Source organism: Sminthopsis crassicaudata, chromosome 3 (assembly GCF_048593235.1).
Source record: "Sminthopsis crassicaudata isolate SCR6 chromosome 3, ASM4859323v1, whole genome shotgun sequence".
Classification (NCBI taxonomy): domain Eukaryota; kingdom Metazoa; phylum Chordata; class Mammalia; order Dasyuromorphia; family Dasyuridae; genus Sminthopsis; species Sminthopsis crassicaudata.
Genome location: NC_133619.1, coordinates 112,435,863 through 112,454,325, shown reverse-complemented (window position 1 = coordinate 112,454,325; position 18,463 = coordinate 112,435,863). Strand labels below are relative to the sequence as shown.

The 18,463-nt window shown below is 30.8% G+C and overlaps 1 protein-coding gene across 1 annotated transcript in view; it reads left to right on the top strand.

The window, feature by feature from the left end:
* KLHL1 (kelch like family member 1) overlaps positions 1-18,463 on the top strand; it is a 605,136-nt gene that overhangs the window by 117,301 nt on the left and 469,372 nt on the right. The window lies entirely within an intron of this gene.

Below are 18,463 nucleotides of genomic sequence, written 5' to 3'. Positions count from 1 at the left end.
CATACTTTGATACTTTCAATAAATCTTTCGAGATCTGTGTTTGTAATTTCATTACATTGGTGGATGTGTGAGTGTGTGAGTATGTGTGTGTGTGTATGTGTATGTGTGTATGTGTGTGCATGTGTGTGCAAACTCATTCAGTTTTATATCAAATGCTCACCAGAAGAGCTTGTAAGATTTGGATATTTTCATCAGACAGCAAAATATCTAGTAAAAAACTGTTTTAAAGATTTTCTTTTAGTGGATTTGGAAATCTTCCACTGAAGGAAAATGTAATTTTGATAAATGCCCTGATGCATTGAGAATCAGAATTGTTCCAAAAAACTGAAATCCCAAATTGGATATAGAATACTGCGATGTGTTATAAAAGATTCAGAAATTATGGAGATAAACATTATTCCATGACTATAGTCAGGAAAATAATATGTTAAATTTATTATATTATTTTGTTAAAAGAGCAGGCTGTTTGTAATTGAAATTAATGATTTCATGTACATATTATATGTTTTAGTGTATAGGAAGTAAAGCTTAAGATTTTGGGGATACCATGCATAAGATTCTTTTTCTGTAGTTCAGATATTAAAATGTTTATGCTAGATGGTGTTTATCAAGTATAAAGTAGTAAAAAGAATTTGATGCATATATAAAAATATAGGTAATTGTCAAAACAACTTTAAGATGACTATTAGTTGAAAACATACTTGATTTTTAATATTCTAAGAATGGTTCAAAAGAATGTATTTCACAATCTTGAGAATTAAATGCTAAATTATATTTTAAAAAGGAGATGATGCTAAAGGAGAACATATTCATATTAAAATTGTAAAACTATAAAAAGATTTGGAAGTTTATTATTTGAACTAATAAATCAATTACTGTAATTTATATTAATTTGCACATTATATATACATTGAATTAGACATTTTCTTCTTAATATTTATATAGTAATTATGGAATATATACATTTACATCTCTTTAAAACTATCTAAAACTTTCTAAACTATCTAAAGTTATCATGTTATCTACATAGATTTCCAAGAATATACGAAGTGATTGTTTTATGTATACATTTCATTTTTACATTATAACAATAAAATGAATTAAAAGAACTTTATTATTAATTTAATTATTATAAAAATATTATTTTCTGTCTAAGAAAAAGGAATGTATTCATTATAAAATCATGCTTTAATTATGAACCAGTAAGATTTTCTAAAATTAAAACTATCCTATTCTTCTATGTAGTACACATTGCAATACTACAATGTACTTATTATAAATGCCACATTTTATATCACTATCCCAACAGAATATTACTATATGACGCAAATTTCTTCTATGGTCAGATTTTTTTAAACTTTATTACATTTCTGAACAAGAAAAACTTGAAAACATGGGAACAAAATAAACAATATGGATGCTAAATAATAAAATATTTGTTTTTCACTTTTACTAAAATAAAATTTTAAAGAAGTAATTGAATAAACAGTCATTTCTGGATTGTACATGTTGAGAGTCAGATTGTTCAATTTTAAATGAGACTTCATAGAGAATGACTTAAGCTTTACAAAAGGCTGAATATGTTACCTCATTTGATCTCATTTCTGTTTATCAAGGATTTATATTTTCATTGGTCTTGGATCTGCTTCAACAATGCAGTTTGCACCAGACATCTATAATTCATGTTTTTGGAGTTGCCTATGGCTCAGAGAAATTCAGCAACTCATCCATAGCCAGACTTATGGGATAGTCCTTTACCCATGACTTCCTGACTGTGGTTCAACCTACTACTTTATTTCTCATTGCAATGCTTCTAGCATAACCTTCCAATATTAATAGTTAAGAAAAACTTAGAAGATGGAAGGATAATTTTCTCAAGTTTTATATGAACCAGATTCCCTTGGATCCAAATTACTGGAAAGTAAGATATAACTATTATTATTGATTTTTCTATTGATAACATATTTTCACACTGTACCTTGGATGTCTGCATTCATCAACAGCATGATAAACCATAGAAAATTAATGAGGTCAATTCTGTTTTTATAAAATAAAATGTATATATTCCCTTTTCCTTAACTTCCTTTAAAACTAAAATAGTAACAACACTGGTTTAGAAATTTGTTATTGTTAAATTTTTGAAATTTCATTGAAACACATAAATAAATATTTTAATTTTTTAATTTAAAAGAATTAGATTACTTTTCTTCAGTTTGAATATATATATATATATATATATATATATATATATATAATTGCTTTTAATATCACTTGTATTTTTCATCATATATTTACCCTCAAACACTTACAAAAGGCCATAATAAAAATGGTCTTAGTAATTAGGTCTAAGCTAATGGGCTTAGCAAAAATGCATTAGTATGGCTCTATTTCCACAATTGCTGCAAGATTGCATTTTGTTATCTTTGTCGAGTTAAGTATTGATGAAACTACATGGCTATTTTTATTTTTATTTCAATTATTTATAGCATTTCCCTTATTTCTCTTTTTATATATTTTCTCTTATTTGTAGGCTTATATATAGCATCATTTCTTATGGTTACTAATAGATTGAAATTCTTCTTTTGAGAACTACTTATCCCTTCTCAAAAGAAGAATTGCAATTTATTAGTATCCATAAGAAATGATACTATATAAGCCTACAAATAAGAGAAAAGATAGATTACTCTCTACTGAGTGAATTGAATGTCTTTTGATCTATATTTTATATTAATTATTTATATATCTTAGATAGTCAAACTTACCAAAAATGTTTGATACAAAGTTTTCTTTTTTCTTATTTAGTCAACCATTTTTCTTCTCCTAATTTCATTAATTTTGTTTAGCAAAAATTTAGAATAACATGCAATTTTATATTTTGGAATTGATTTAATCCCCTGTCTGATTAACAATTTATCCTTATTCAGAACTTTAAAATGAATATTATGTAATTTTTTTCTGAAATGTTTAAATATGATCTTTAATATAGAGATTACATAATCGTTTTGAATTTGATTACTTTTTTCCCTTCTAAACTGATCTCCATTTTTCTCAGAATTATTATTATTTTTTTAAAAAGAAGTTCTTTCTTAGAATGTTTTGTGGGTATAGTGAAACCTGGATATCTTAGTTCACTTGGTTTTTAAATTTTCTTTCTCTATTCTATACTCTACATATGATTTATTTATTTTTGCATGTATTAGTGGATCTTAATTATAACATTTATAATATAATTTGTTTTTATTAATTTTTATTAAATGTTTTGTTCATAGAGAATTTTCAACCTTGCAAATTGCAAAACCTTGTCATTCAATTTTCCCCTCCCTTCTCCCACCCTCTCCATTAAATGGCAATAATCCAATATATTTTAAACATGTGCAATTATTCTATACTTATTTCCACAATTATGCTGCACAAGAAAAATCAGATTAAAAAGGGAAAAATGAGAAAGAAAAGAAAATTAAAGTAAACAACAATAAAAAAGGGAAATAGTATGTTGTAATATGTACTCAGTACCCTCTCTAGGTAAAGATAGTTCTCTTCATGACAAGATCTTTGGAACTGTCCCGAATCACCTTGCTCTCAAAGAGCCATGTCAATCAGAATTGATCATTGTAAGGAAAAGCTGAACACATTCTCAATAAGATCAGGGGTGAAACGGTGATTCCTAATACCACCACTGTTATTCAATATTGTACTGGAAATTCTGGCTTTAGCAATAAGAAAAGAAAAAGAAGTTAAAGGAATTAGAATAGGCCATAAAGAAATATAACTATCACTCTTTGCAGATGATATGAAGATATACTTAGAGAATCCTAGAAAAGCATCCAAAAACCTACAAGAAACAATTCACAATTTTAGTAAGATTGCAGGATTTAAAATAAACCCATCCAAATCATTAGCATTTCTATGACAAAGCCCACCAGCAAGAGATAAAGAGAGAAATTCCCTTTGAAATTACTGTAGATAAAATTAATACTTGGGCCTCTACTTGCCAAGAGAAACCCAAGAACTATATGTACACTAGTATAAAACACTTCTCATACAAATAAAGTCAGATGTAAATAATTGGAAAAATATAAACTGCTCATGCATAAGCTGTGCTAATATAATAAAAATATTGTACCTAAACTGTTCTACTTGTTCAATGTCATATCAAACTGCCAAAACATTACTTTATAGAATTAGAAAAAAAAAAAAAAAGACATTTGGTAAGACTCCTTTCCCTATTTTTCCAAATACTCTGCATAGTATTGAAATGTATTGTTCTTTAAATGTTTGGTAGAATTCACATGTAAATCAATCTAGCCCTGGAGAGTTTTTCATAGGAAGTTGATTAATAGATTGTTCAATTTTTTGTAAGAAATCATCCATTTCACTTAGTTTATCAGATTTATTGGCATATAGTTAGGCAACATACTTCCTAATTATTGCTCTAAATGATAATAAGAATTTGATTTTCTTCTTTACTTTTTCTAATAAAATTCACTAAAGGTTTATCTATTTTCTGTTTTTTTTCATAAAATAACCTCTCAGTTTTGTTTATTAATTCCATAGTTTCATATTTTGTTTTATTAATCTCCCCTTTTATTTCCAAAATTTGAAATTTGATATTTAATTGGGGATTTTTAATTTTGTTCTTTTTCTTGCTTTTTTATTGCATGCCCACTTTTTTGATCTTCTCTTTATGTACTTTATGCAAGTGAGCATCTAGAAATATAAAACTTTCCTTAAGAACAGCTTTGGCTGTATCCCATAATTTTGGTATGTTGTCTCATCATTGTACTTCTCTTGAATGAAATTATCAATTGCATCTATATTGTTGTTTCATCAACTTATTCTTTAGGATTAGATTATTTAATTTTCAATTAATTTTTTATATATTTTTTCCTTGGTCCTTTCTTTTTACCCTTTTTTTAAAGCTTTTTTTTTTTTTTTAATTTTCAAAATATATGCATGGATAATTGTTAACATTCACCCTTGAAAGTCCTGTGTTCCAAATTTTCCACCCTCTTCCCCTATTCCCTCCCCTAGAAAGCAAGTAATCCAATATTTGTTAAACATTTGTGATTGTTTTTCTTTTATACACATTTCTACAACTATCATGTTCCATAAGAAAAATCACATAAAAATTTAAAAAAAGAGAAAGAAAACAAAATGAAAAAAAAAAAAAAAAAAAAAAAAAAAAAAGGTGAAAGTACTATGTTGTGATCCACATTCACTTACATACTAAGTGCAAATGGCTCTCTCTGGGTGCAAATGGCTCTCTTTATCACAAAACACCGGAACTGAATTGGGTCTTTATATATAATTTTTATTGTATTATGATCTCAAAAAGATGGATGCAATTTTTCTGCCTTTCTGAGGATTTTATGCTTTAATCTATGCTTAATTTTGGTGTAGGTTATATGCACTGCTAAGAAAAAAAGTATTTTCTTTTCTGTCTATATTCAATTTTCTCCAAAGGTCTATTTATACCTAACTTTTCTAAAATTCTCTCTACTTCCTTATTTATTTTGTGGTTTGATAGATCTCCCACTAGTATAATTTTACTGTCTATTTCTTCTTATAACTCGCTTAACATGTAGGAATTTGGATGCTATAACACTTGGTACATACATATTTAATATTGATATTGCTTCATTATCTATGGTATCATTTTAGCGAAAGGTAGTTTACTATCTGTTTTAATTAGATCTATTTTTGCTTTTGCTTGATCTTTGATCAGGATCACTACCGCTGTTTTTAATTTTTTTAAATATATTTTTAAACTTCTGTTGAAACAGATTCTGCTCCAGCCCTTTTACCTTTATTCTGAATGTACCACTCTCCTTTAAATGTATTTCTTGTAAACAATATATTGTGGGTTTCCAACTTTTAATCCTGTCTGTTATTTTCTATTTTTATGAGCGAATTCATCTCATTCACATTCACATTTAAAATTACTAACTCTGTATTTCCCACCATCTTATTTTCCCCATTATACTTTTCCCTTTCCCTCTTCTTATCAACACCTTCTTCAAACAGCTCTCCTTTTTCATAACTTCTCCATTTATTATCTCTTTCCCCCTCTACTTCTGTTTGCCCTTTTATTAGCCTTCCCCTTTCCTTTCCTACTTTCTTATAGGGTGAGGCAAGATTCTATATGATGCAAAATATGTCTAATATTCTCTCTTTAAGACAAATTTGGTGAGAGTAAGATTTACATAATGCTCATTGCCTTTCCTTCTTTTCCTCAATTGTAATAAATATTTTTTTTGCCTCTTCATGATATGTAATTTGCCCCATTTTACCTCCACTTTCCTCTTCTAGTACAATCCCCTTTCCACTTCTGATTTCTTTTTTATATCATCCCAATAAAGTCAAATTATATCTACATCCTCTAAGTATACCCATGACAGAGATATAGTTCTCAAGAATTAAACATATAATCTTCCCACATAGGGATATAAAATTTTTAACTTTAAAAGAAACAGTTTTTTTTTTCCTTTCCTTTTTATCTTTTTATGATTCTCTTGAGTTCTGTATTTGAAGATTAAATTTTCTTTTCAGCTCTGGTCTTTTCACCAGAAAGCAATGAAATTTACCAGTTTTGTTGAATGTCCTTTTCCCATGAAAGATAATGTTTAATTTTGTATAGTTGAATCTTGGCTGCTGTCCAAGTTCCTTTGCCTTTTGGGATGTCATATTCCAAGCCCTTCATTACTTTAAATTGGAAGCTGCTCAGTCCTGACTAATCTTGATTGTGGTTCTTCTTGATTTGATAATTTTGGAAGTTAGGTATGATATTCCTTGGAGTTTTCATTTTGAGATCTCTTTCAGGAGATGATCAGTGGATTCTTTCAATAGCTATTTTACCCTCTAGTTTTAGGTCATGAGGGAAGGTTTTCTCAATTTCCTGAAAGATATTGTCTAAGCTCTTTTTTCATCATGGTTTTCAGGAAATCCAATAATTCTTAGATTTCCTCTTCTGCATCTATTTTCCCGGTCAGTTTCTTTTCCAATGAGGTATTTTATATTTTCTTCTATTTTTTTTCTTTCTTTTTTTTTTTTTTTTTTTTTTTTTGGTTTTGGTTGATTGATTCTTGATGTCTCATTGTGCAATTCACTTCTATTTGTTCACTTCTAATTTTTAGTGAATCATTTTCTTCAGTTAAATTTTATTTTCTTTTGCATTTAACCAATTTAACTTTTAAATAAGTTTTTTTTTGTTTGTTTGTGTTTTTTTCCATTTCATACATTCTGTTTTTTCAGAGTTGGTTTCTTTTTTCATTTTTGTCTAATCTATTTTGTAAGGAGATACTTTTTTCCCATTTTACTAAATCTATTTTTAAGATTCAGAAGAATCTTGTTTCAGAAAAAAAAAATCTGTTTCCTTTCCCAAAATCTCCTGAAAAGTTCACATTTTCTTTCCCCATTTTTCTTCATACTGTCTTTTAATATCCTTTTTGAATTCTTCCAAGAGAGCCTTATTAGATGGGGATCAAGTCATATCACCCTTTGGGGCTTCATCTGTGATGTGCTTTCAGTGTCCTCAGGGATTAAGATCTGTTTTTGTCTGTCTTCATAAAAGTTATCTATGTTCAGAACTCTTTTTGCTTTTTTCTTCATTTTTAAAGTTTGAGGTCTGCTGTTAGAGCAAAGGGGAGATTGTCCCAAGCTGTCTCTGAAGGAGACAGAGGCTTCATGCTGCCTTGGGGTGGGTGCTGGTCACTTACTTCTGGTTCTGGGTAGGCATGGCCACATCCCACCTTATACTGGCATTCAGGGGCTCATTATTTGCCTTCTGCAGTTGTATTGGAAGTCTCCCAGCTAGTCCGCTGGTCCACTCTGGGTCCCTGCTACACCTGGACTCAATTGCCTCCCCCTGTGTCTGATTTCAACAGACATTTTCTGAAGTTCTTCCAAAATATATTCTGCTGGAATTTTTTATACTGCAAATATTTGTGGGTCCTGTCACTCCAAAACCAGATCAGAGGCTTGATCTGAAGAAAGCCAGGAGGAGATCAAAGACCTATCTGCTCTCTGGCATCTTGTTTCCAGCCCCTTGTTTCCATGCAATCAAAAAAAAGGTATGACTTTTTATCTCTTTGCTTTTATTTAATGCATTTGATTTCTTCCTCATGTTGTTATTATTGACATTTTCTGAAACAGAGTAACTATAGAGTGCTTGTGAGGATCAAATGAGGTAATATATATTGTACTTTTCAAATTTTAAAATTTTATCATCATCAACCATTATCATTTTCAGCATACTATTTGGAAATAGACAAAATGGGCATCATTGCTTTACTTGCATTACTTAAGAAATCTGTTGTTTTCATCATGGCACATATTAGTTTTTGATTTTATAGTGCTATACTGTAACGTGCTCTCCTGGCAGTTACAATTACTAGTCTGTCCTAGACCCACCAGAGTACCTTTGACCACTGTCCTCTGCAGTGTGAAATCTACCCGGCTCGCCTCCTCTGAGGCCTTCAAAGGTCTCTGGCCACAATCTATTGAATCTATAGCTTAATAACCGGTAGCACACGCAAGAACAACCACGTGTAATCTTAAAAGCCTTTATTATACCTATTCACATAATGCCCTGACTGATGCCCTGACTTGTTGGTTCCCGAGTGAACACCTGGTCAGAAGACCCATGTGTTCACTACCAAAACCCTTACCTCTTTTGGCTATCCATCTCTGCTTGGCCACCCAGGCTAGGGAGCCAAGGTGAAGGTTAAAACGCCAGGTTAAAGAGACCGCCTGCTGCCTGCAGTGGGCTTACATAGGGCCTGTGAGGTCACACACACAGCCAATCAGCGAGAGAGTCACCCATTACGAAGCTATCTCAATATGGCCAGGATCCCGCCCAAGGGCAGTCCTAATATCCACAGAAATTACTTCCGGACCTCAATCTCCCGATTTGCTGTGGCACCCATTTAAAGGCCCCTTACACTATACAGCATTCCTGGAATAAGATAGAATATTGAAACTTATGTATTTACATGATAAACTTTAGTCTTTCATGTTTTTCAGTAATTAAACTAAATATGTTTTTTTTGTTTTTTTTTGTTTTTTTTTTTTTTTTTTTTTTTTTTTTCTGCACTCTTTCAGATAGCCCATGTGTATTGCGTTTTGTTTGGATTTGTTTTGACTAGACTTTCTTGTCGCACTCAGGTTGAAAATATAGCAATCTCAACTGTGATGTACCACTTCACACCTCTCAAATTGGGTAAGATGACAGGAAAATATAGTGATGAATGTTGGTGGGGACATAGAAAAACTGGAACTGTAAAATATTGTTGGTGGAACTGTTTAATGCTACATTCCCAGTCTAGTTTATTTTACTCCTTTAATCAACCTGTTGCACTCTTCTCTGCTCTCCTAGGATCTTGTCATATTGATAGTGAGCTTAGTGTAGGGATCAAGTTGACATTAGCTCTGTTGTAGTTCAAAATGTTCCAACTCATGTGATCACTAATCTCAAAAGCCTCAGAAAAGGAAGTAGGGGGATATACAACCATACCTGCTAGCCACAATTTCCTTATGGAATAAAAGAATCATTTCCATAAACATAGTAAAATTAAAGAAAAAAGAAACTACAAATCAACTCTGTACAATTTTCTATTCCTTTGAAATATAAAGATATTTTTCTTTTTCTTTTTTTTTTTTTTGTTTTCTGCTGCTCCCAACCTTGAGATGCCTACCATTACATAAGTTGAAATCATGTGAGATCACTTGTCCTCATATCATGTATATCCTCATTTCTTTGATATTTTCCTCACCTATGATACCCTTTGACATATAAGATCATGTTGTAATATTTAACTAATATTTGTAAATTTCTATAATACTTAATGAACTATATTTCATATTATATAATTAATTTTATTCTTTTTTAATGAGGATAAAATTTCCAAGTTCGTTGGAAGCAAAAAAATATATTTTTAGTAATAAAAAAGTCTATGTTTTCTTTAATATGTATCTATAATTTTTTTGTTTATGCCATTCATTTTTAAAGTAAATGTTCTGTCCCCATGATAAAGAAGTTTAAGTGTACCAAAAGTCTCAGAAGCAAGAACAACTATGGGCTCTTGGCCCAAGTTCTTTACTGTGTGCATTTTTATCAAAGCATGAAATGTGATGGAAGAGAGGTATTGAATAAATGTTTTAAAGAATAGTATTTTCCCATCTTAACCTATGAGAAATTTGACTTATTGATATTCTTTCCTTTTTTTAATCTCTATATTAGACTGCAAATTGCCCTTCATCAGAAACATCATTCTGTTTGTTTTTGTTTCATTTTGTTTTATACATTTCTTTTTTGGAGACTGGGGAAAGTATCTGCTTTTCCATGATTACATTCCCTGATACATTCTTTTGTATATCTAACACAGAATGGTTAAATCTATTTAATAAAATTTATATTCATATATACGTATTCATATATAAAATGTATCTATGTGTATATATGTATCCTTTAACAAAGCTCTTGGAGGGTTAGCTAGTTGGCGCAGTGGAAAGGGCACCAACACTGAAGTCAGGAGGACCTGAATTCAAATGTGACCTCAGACAATACTTCCTAGCTGTGTGACCCTGGGCAAGTCACTTAATTACAATTGCCTCAGAAAAACAACAAAATAAAAATCTACAAAACTAAGACCCTCAATAAGCAATCATTATTCAATTGACATTCCAACTATGATCAATTTGTAAATGATAAATATTTTCTCACAAAAAGATCTTTTGAATTATTAGTGAAAGCCATTTACTCAGCATTATGATTTGGGTGGGGGAAGCACAGATGCTAGTTTTCATTATATCATCACAGTATGGAAAAATTAAAATTTAACCTGCATCTTAATTGGAGTATTTTAATTCTAAAATGACAATATAAACAACCTTTATCATTTTTATATTTTATATAGTTTTATATAGTTCATATAGTTTTAAATATATGTATAAACTTAAAATTTCCTTGGAAATATATAGTCAGTCTTCATAGAAATGAAAGCATAAGATCATTGTACTTGTCTCCTGAGGAACTATGATAAGAAGCCAGAATTCGAACCAAATATGAAACTACTGATTCTTTTAAGATTGAAAAAGGAGTAGAAAAAGACTCTATGTTGTCACCTTGTTCATTTAACTTATATGCAGAGTACATCATGACATTTGCCAGAGTATATGAATCAAAAGAGGGAATTAATGTTGAGAGGAGAAATATGAGCAATTTCAGATATGCAGAAAATTCCACTCTAATGGCAAAAGTAAAGAAGATTAGGATAAAAAAGAGAGTACAAAAGCTGGTTTGAAGTTTAACATCAAAAACACTAAGATCTTGGCAACTGGTCCCGATATTTCCTGGCACATAGAGGGAGAAGATATGAGAAGAGTGTCAGATTTTATATTCTTGGGTTCAAAGATCACTGCAGATAGTGACTGTAGCCATGAAATTAAAAGATGATTGCTCCTTGGAAGAAAAGCTATGGCATATCTGGAGAGCATTCTATAAAGCAGAAACATCACTTTTGCTACAAGGTCTGTCCTAGAAAAAGCTATGTTTGCTTGTTTGTTTGTTTTTGTTTTTTTGTTTTTGTTTTTTCTTTTTTTAGTGGCTTTGTATGTCGCTGAAATTTGGGACTATAATGAAAACTGAGTACTTCAAAAATCAACATTTTCAAATTGTGATGCAGAAAGACTTTTGAGAGTCCCTTAAATAGCAAGGACATTGAATTAAATAATAGTTAGGTAAATTAGCCCTGTTTATTTACTGGAAGGTCAAATAATGAAGCTTAAATTACTTTGGTTATATTATAAAAAGACAAGCACATTGGAAAAGATTATGATGTTGGAAGATTGAATGCAACAGGAAACAGAGATTGTAAAAGATGGGATGTATAGATAGACAGTGCCTTGAAAGCAATAACCATTAGCTTGGCCAGCATGCTCTGCTCCATAGGATCACAAAGAATCAGACATGACTGAATGACAGAACAACAACAAAATATAACTATCATTCTTTAACCATTAGAGAGATTTGAAGGAAATATTCTGAAGAGACATGGAAACTAACTGACCCACGATTTAGGGGACTGGGGAAACAATTCTACATAATGTGATATTATAAGTACCTAACCATACCTGAAGGGGTAAAACTGGCATATTGTGGATTGAATGTCAAAGTATATTTTGGAAATAGTTGTCTTGTATAGTCATGAGCTCAGATTCCTGTATATGTGTGTGGGGGGGTTACTAATTTATTTGGATTGGAATTTTTATTATTATTAATGAAACTCAAACTCTATTATTTCTTTAGTTGGCAAATTAGCAAATAGTTTTTAAAAGTTTCTGTGGCCTCAAAAATTATTTACAGAGGAAAACCTGTTGATGTGTTCTACAAAACTGAGTAAACAAGTTTTAGGCCAAAAGACATATAATCTATCACAGGCTCCATAGTCAAGACTTTTCTAGGTCAATAGCACCAGGCAAAATTTATACTTCATTGTCAATGTCTTGGGATCTGAGACTCACCTATGCACTTCAATGTCAGTTTTAAAATTTATGGAATAAATCAAGCATTTACATAACTTATTATGAGAAAAAAAGATGTTTATACATGCAACTGTAAATCTACTATGTACAAGTTCCTATTCTTTTCAAATATGCAACACATTTTTGGTGTAAATTTCTCTTTTTCTTTACTTTCCACCACCCTACAGATACCTACTATCAGACATAAGTGGATAGATAGATAGATAGACAGACAGACAGATAGACAGACTGTGTGTGTGTTTGTGTAAAACTGTTCTATATATAGTTCTACTTTTCAGTTCTTTCTCTGGATGTAGATAGTATTTTTCTTACAATATTCTTTATGGTTAATTTGAGTAAGTTAGGGTAAGATAAACAAGATAACTTATTCCCTCAAATTCATTCTTAAAACAGTATTACTGCTCTTGTATACAATTAGTTCTGCTCATTTCACTCTTCATTATTTTGTGCAAATATTTTCATGTTTCTTTGAGCATATCATTTCTTATAACACAATAGTATTCCATCAAACTCATATACTACAACTTGTTTAGCTACTCCCCAACTGATGGGTCTTGGCAGTTTCCAATTCTTTGCCACCGTCAAGAGGACTGCTGTAAACATTTTAGAATATGCAAGTTCTTTCCATTTTTTCCAAATTATCTTTTAAAATAGACCAAGTAGTGGTATTGTTGGATTGAAGTATATAAATAATTTAATAATTATTTGTTCATAATTCTATATTTCTCTCTAAAATGATTGGAACATTTTATAATTTCATCAACAATGGATTAATATCCCAATTTTTCCACATCCTCTTTAACATTTGACACTTTCTCCTTCTATCATTCAAGCTAGTAGGTATAAAGATTCTCAAGATTATATTTACTCTGAATTTTTCTGGTCAATAATTATTTAAAATATTTTATATGATAATATGTTTTTTTTATTTCTTCATTGGAAAACTTCCTGTTTATAACATTTTACCTTTTATCAATTGGGGAGTGATTCATATTCTTATAGTTTTGACACATACACATACACACACACACACATATATATATATACATACATATATATGAACTTGTCAATACACAGATACTCTTAAAAATAAAAGATAAACTGCCCTTAAATTTCTCCTCCCCCAATTTACTGCTTTCCTTCAAATCTTGGCTATATTTGATTCATTTGTACAAAAATTTTTCAATTTATTGTAATTAAATTTTTTTATTTTATATCTTAATACTGCTCTCTACCCCTAGTTTATTCATACATTGCTTATTTATCCATAAATCTAATAAGTAATATGCTCCATGTTCTGGTTATCTTATAAAATCTCACTATAGATATTGGTTCTACATCCATTTTGACCTTATCTTGGTAAATGGAGTGGGATACTGGTCCATGACCGGTCTCTGCCATACTATTTTCCAGTTTTCTCAACAGCTTTTTACCAATGTCATTTTAAAATATTTCAGTACTGTTATATTGATCCTATTCATAGTTAAGCACTTCTATGCTCAGGAGAAAGAGCAAGATATGGGTGTTCCTTGTTCACTATAGATGTAAGATTCATTCCCCACTCCTACCCAGGAAGAAGGGCTAAAACAATCTTAGACTCTCTTTTTTTTCTTTAGATGCAACAAGTGAATAGAATACCATTTATATATTGCTGACTTTGCTAAGTGCTTTTTGCAAGTATTATTCCAATAATCCTCAATAGAATCCCATAAGATAAGTGCTTTTTTCCCCTCCATTTTACAGTTGAGGGAACTACAGGTTTGGCGTATTGCCCAGAATCACACATATAAGAAATGTCTAAGACTGAATTTCAATTCAGATTTTTCTAACTTAAGTCCCAAAACTCTCTGTCACACACTTTCTTTCTTTGAGATCCATATTTTATACCTAAGTTATCTAGGAAGTATAGAATATTGTTCATTTACCCAATCAGAAATGGGCTTTCAAGTCTTCATCTTTGACAAATTTTGCCCTTTCACTGAATTTATTGTTTCTTGTGTCTAAATCTTCTAATAACAGTACCATGGAGCAAATAACCATAGTATTGGAAAAATATGCTACTAAATTATTTTTTGCTATTTGCATAAAATAGTAAAATAATTAACAATACATTGTAATAACAAATAAATGCATAGTTTTGTCTCAGTAAAATAGATATACATAATCCACTCTCTAAAACCAAAGGTTTTCAGGTAATAGAAAAGGTACTTCAAACCTAGGAAATTTTTAAAAAAAAGTATTTTTGTAAAAGGTTACTCTCTTTTTTCTCAATATTATTTTATTTTTTCAAATACAAGTAAAGATTCATTTTTGTAAGATTTTTTTTTACAATTTTTTCTCCTTCTCCCCTACTTTTCCCCTCCTCAAGACAGCAAGCAATCAGATAAGTTATACATATTCAATACTCTAAAACATATCTCCATAGTTTTCATAATGTGTAAGAAAAATCAGACGAAAAGGAGGAAAACATGAGAAAGCAAAAGCAAACAAACAAACAAAATGGTTGAAAATACTAGATTTCGATTCACATTTAGTCTTTATAGTTCTATCTCTGGATGTGTTTGTTTTTTCCCCAAAATCTTTTGAAATTGCCTTGGATCCCTGCATTACTAAGAAGAGCTACGTCTATTATATTTGATCATCACATAATCTTGCTGTTCTTGTGTACAATATTTTTCTTGTTCTGTTCATGTAGTTTATATAAATAAGTCTCTCCAGGGCTTTTCCGAAATCAGCCTGCCCATCATTTCTTATAGAACAATAATATTCCATTATATTCATATGCCATTTATTCAGCCATTCCCCAATTGATATAGTTAGGTACTCAATTTCCAGTTCCTTGCCACTACAAAAAAAAAAATTGCAAATATTTTTGCACTCATGGGGGTCCTTTTCCATCCTTTATGATCTCTTTGGAATATAGAAACACAAGTGACACTGCTGAATAAAAGAGTATTCATAGTTTTATATCCCTTGTAAAGGGCTACTCTTAGCAGCACTAAAAAAAGAACACATGAGGCTTTATCTCTTAGGTATGACTGATATCCAGTAGGGCCAGTCTTTAGCTGACAATACAAAATCCCTGGACTAGAGAGTATAGCTCCTCCTTTATTACAAGGCTTTGATCAAGGAGATAGGATTCCTCTGGACAAGTTTTTTGCTTGCTTTCCTGTTGCAGGCGAAAATATGTATCTTCTTCCTTCTGATAGCATATATCAAATAGAATCACAAAATAAGCATGATTGCTGGATCTTCTGAAAATATAACACACACTATTTCCTCAGCATCCTCCTTCAGCAACCAACTCAAGTTGCTTTTTGTTGTGGTTGTTGTTGAGGCAATCAGCTAAGAATGGCATTTATCTTTTAGGATTTTTTTTTCAGTCATTCAGTCATGTCCAACTTTTTTCAGCCCCATGAACAATATAGTCCCTCGTGTTTTCTTGGCAAAAATAGTGCAGTGTTTTGCTATTTCAAGGCAAACAGAAATTAAATGACTTGTCTGGGCTCCTACAGCTCATAAGTATCTGAAACTAGGTTTGAACTCATATCTTTCTGACTCCAGCCACCTTGGTCAAATAAGGTAACATATAAAGTGGTATGCAAACTTTGAATCACTGAATACATGCTAATTATTGCATAGTACTATTATCAATAATAGTAATAGTAGTAGAAGTAATAGTAATAGTGATAGTGGTGGTTATTGATGGTGATCGTCTGTCTCTCTTGCTCCCCATTTCTCTATATCATTTTAGGGGTATAAGCTATTTTATAGAAAATAGTCAATAAACATTTACTGGTTATAGATATGAACATTTGTAAACATATAATAAAATACCTGCAATCACCAATTGGTGTTTAAAACATGAAAACATGTGTAAAGACTTTCTGGAATGTTTACTGTTTTCTCCATGTGCTGTATTTAAATCTTTCAATAAAGACCTTGGCAACTGAAATTCTATTTTTTTTTTATTCCCCAATTGATGGATATCCCCTCAATTTTCCATTTTTGACCACCATTAAAAGAGCTGCTTTAAATATTTTTATATAAATAGGTTCTTTTTCTTTTTTTTTTCTTTTTGGGAGGTAGACGTAATAATTGTACTTCTTGGTCAAAGAGTATGTATGGTTTTATAGCTCTTTGGCATAGTTCCAAATTGCTCTCCAAAATGGTTGAATCACTACACAACTACACCAAAAGTATATTAGGGTTTTAATTTTCTCACATTCTCTCCAACATTTTTCATTTTTCTCTTTTGTCATATGAGCTAATTTGACAAATGTGGAATAGTAGCCAAGGTTGTTTTAATCTCTAATCAATTAAGACTTGGAACATGTTTTAATATGACTACAGTTAGATTTGATTACTTCACCTGAATACTGAATGTTCATATCCTTTGAGCATTTATCAATTGAGGAATGGCTCTTTTTTCTGTAAATTTGAGAAACAAAGGCTTAATCAGAAAACCTCACTGCATTTTTTCATAGTAATAATTACCAACCATATGTTTCCCTTCATTCTATCATTCTATTTATCCACAGTTTATTCTTCTCTCTCTCTCTCTTTCTCTCTCTCTTTCTCTCTCTCCTTTCTCTCTCTCTCTCTCTCTCTTTCTCTCTTTCTCTTTCTCCTCTTTCTCTCTCTCTCTCTCTCTCTCTCTCTCTCTCTCTCTCTCTCTCTCTCTTTCTCTCTCTCTCATTTTCTCTCTCTTGCTCTCTCTCTCTTGTCTTTGTCTCCCTCTCTATATCGTTCTAACTCTGTTTCTCTCTTTTTACCCTATACATTCTCAAAAATATTTTGTTTCTGACTTTTACCTCTCCCAGACTTCTATCCCTTCTATCAGCTCCCTCTTCCCTCTCTTATTCTACTCCCCTATTATTTTCTTGTATGATAAGTTAGATTTCTGCAACCAATTGAGTGTGCAAATTAATCTTCTTTGAAGCAATTCAAAAGAGTAAGTTTCAGGGGCTTCCATGCCATTTTCCACAATTTTCTCATCAGTATAAAACTCATTCAGATCTTTTTTATGTCAGAAAATTTATCCCATTCCATCTCTCTCTTTTCTTTTCTTCCAATGCATTCTTCTTTCTGTTCCTTTAATTTCATATTTTTAGGTAATAGTGCCATCACATTCAATTCACATCTCTGCTTTCTGTCCATCTTCTCTTTTTCTAACTTTCCTAGTAATAAAGTTCTTAGAAATTACATGTATCCTCTTTCCATGTAGCAATGTAAACAGTTTAATCTTATTAAGTTACTTATGATTTCCCTTTGCTGTTTACCTTTTTATGCTTCTCTTAGATTTTTGTATTAGAAAGTCAGATGTTCTTTTCTGGCCACTTCATTAGGAATGCTTGAAAGTCCTTTTATTCAATAGACATTTTGCGTCTGAAGGATTATACTTGATTGTGCTCATTGTAAATTTAGCTCTTTTGACGTGTAAAATATCATATACCATGTCCTATGATCTTTTCATGTAAAATTTTCTAAATCTTGTGTTATCCTGACTGGTTGCATGAGATTTGAATTGTTTCTTGTGGACTTTTTATAGTAATCTCTCCTTGACCTGGATACTCTGGAATTTGGCTATAATATTTCTGAGAGTTTTCATTTGGGAAACTCTTTCAGGAGATGATGAGTAAATTCTTTTAGTTTCTATTGTACTGTTTCTAGAATATAAAGATAGGTTTCCTTGATAATTTCTCAAAAGATGACACCTAGGCATTTTTTTTTTATTATCACTTTCTGATACTCCAGTAATTCTTAAATTATCTCTCCAGAATAGATTTTCCAGGTCAGTTGTTTTTCCCAATAAGACATCACATTTTATTCTATTTTTTCATTCTTTTGATTGTGTTTGATTGATTATTAATGTCTCATAAAGTCATTTACTTCCACTTGCCCAATTCTAAACTTTTATGAA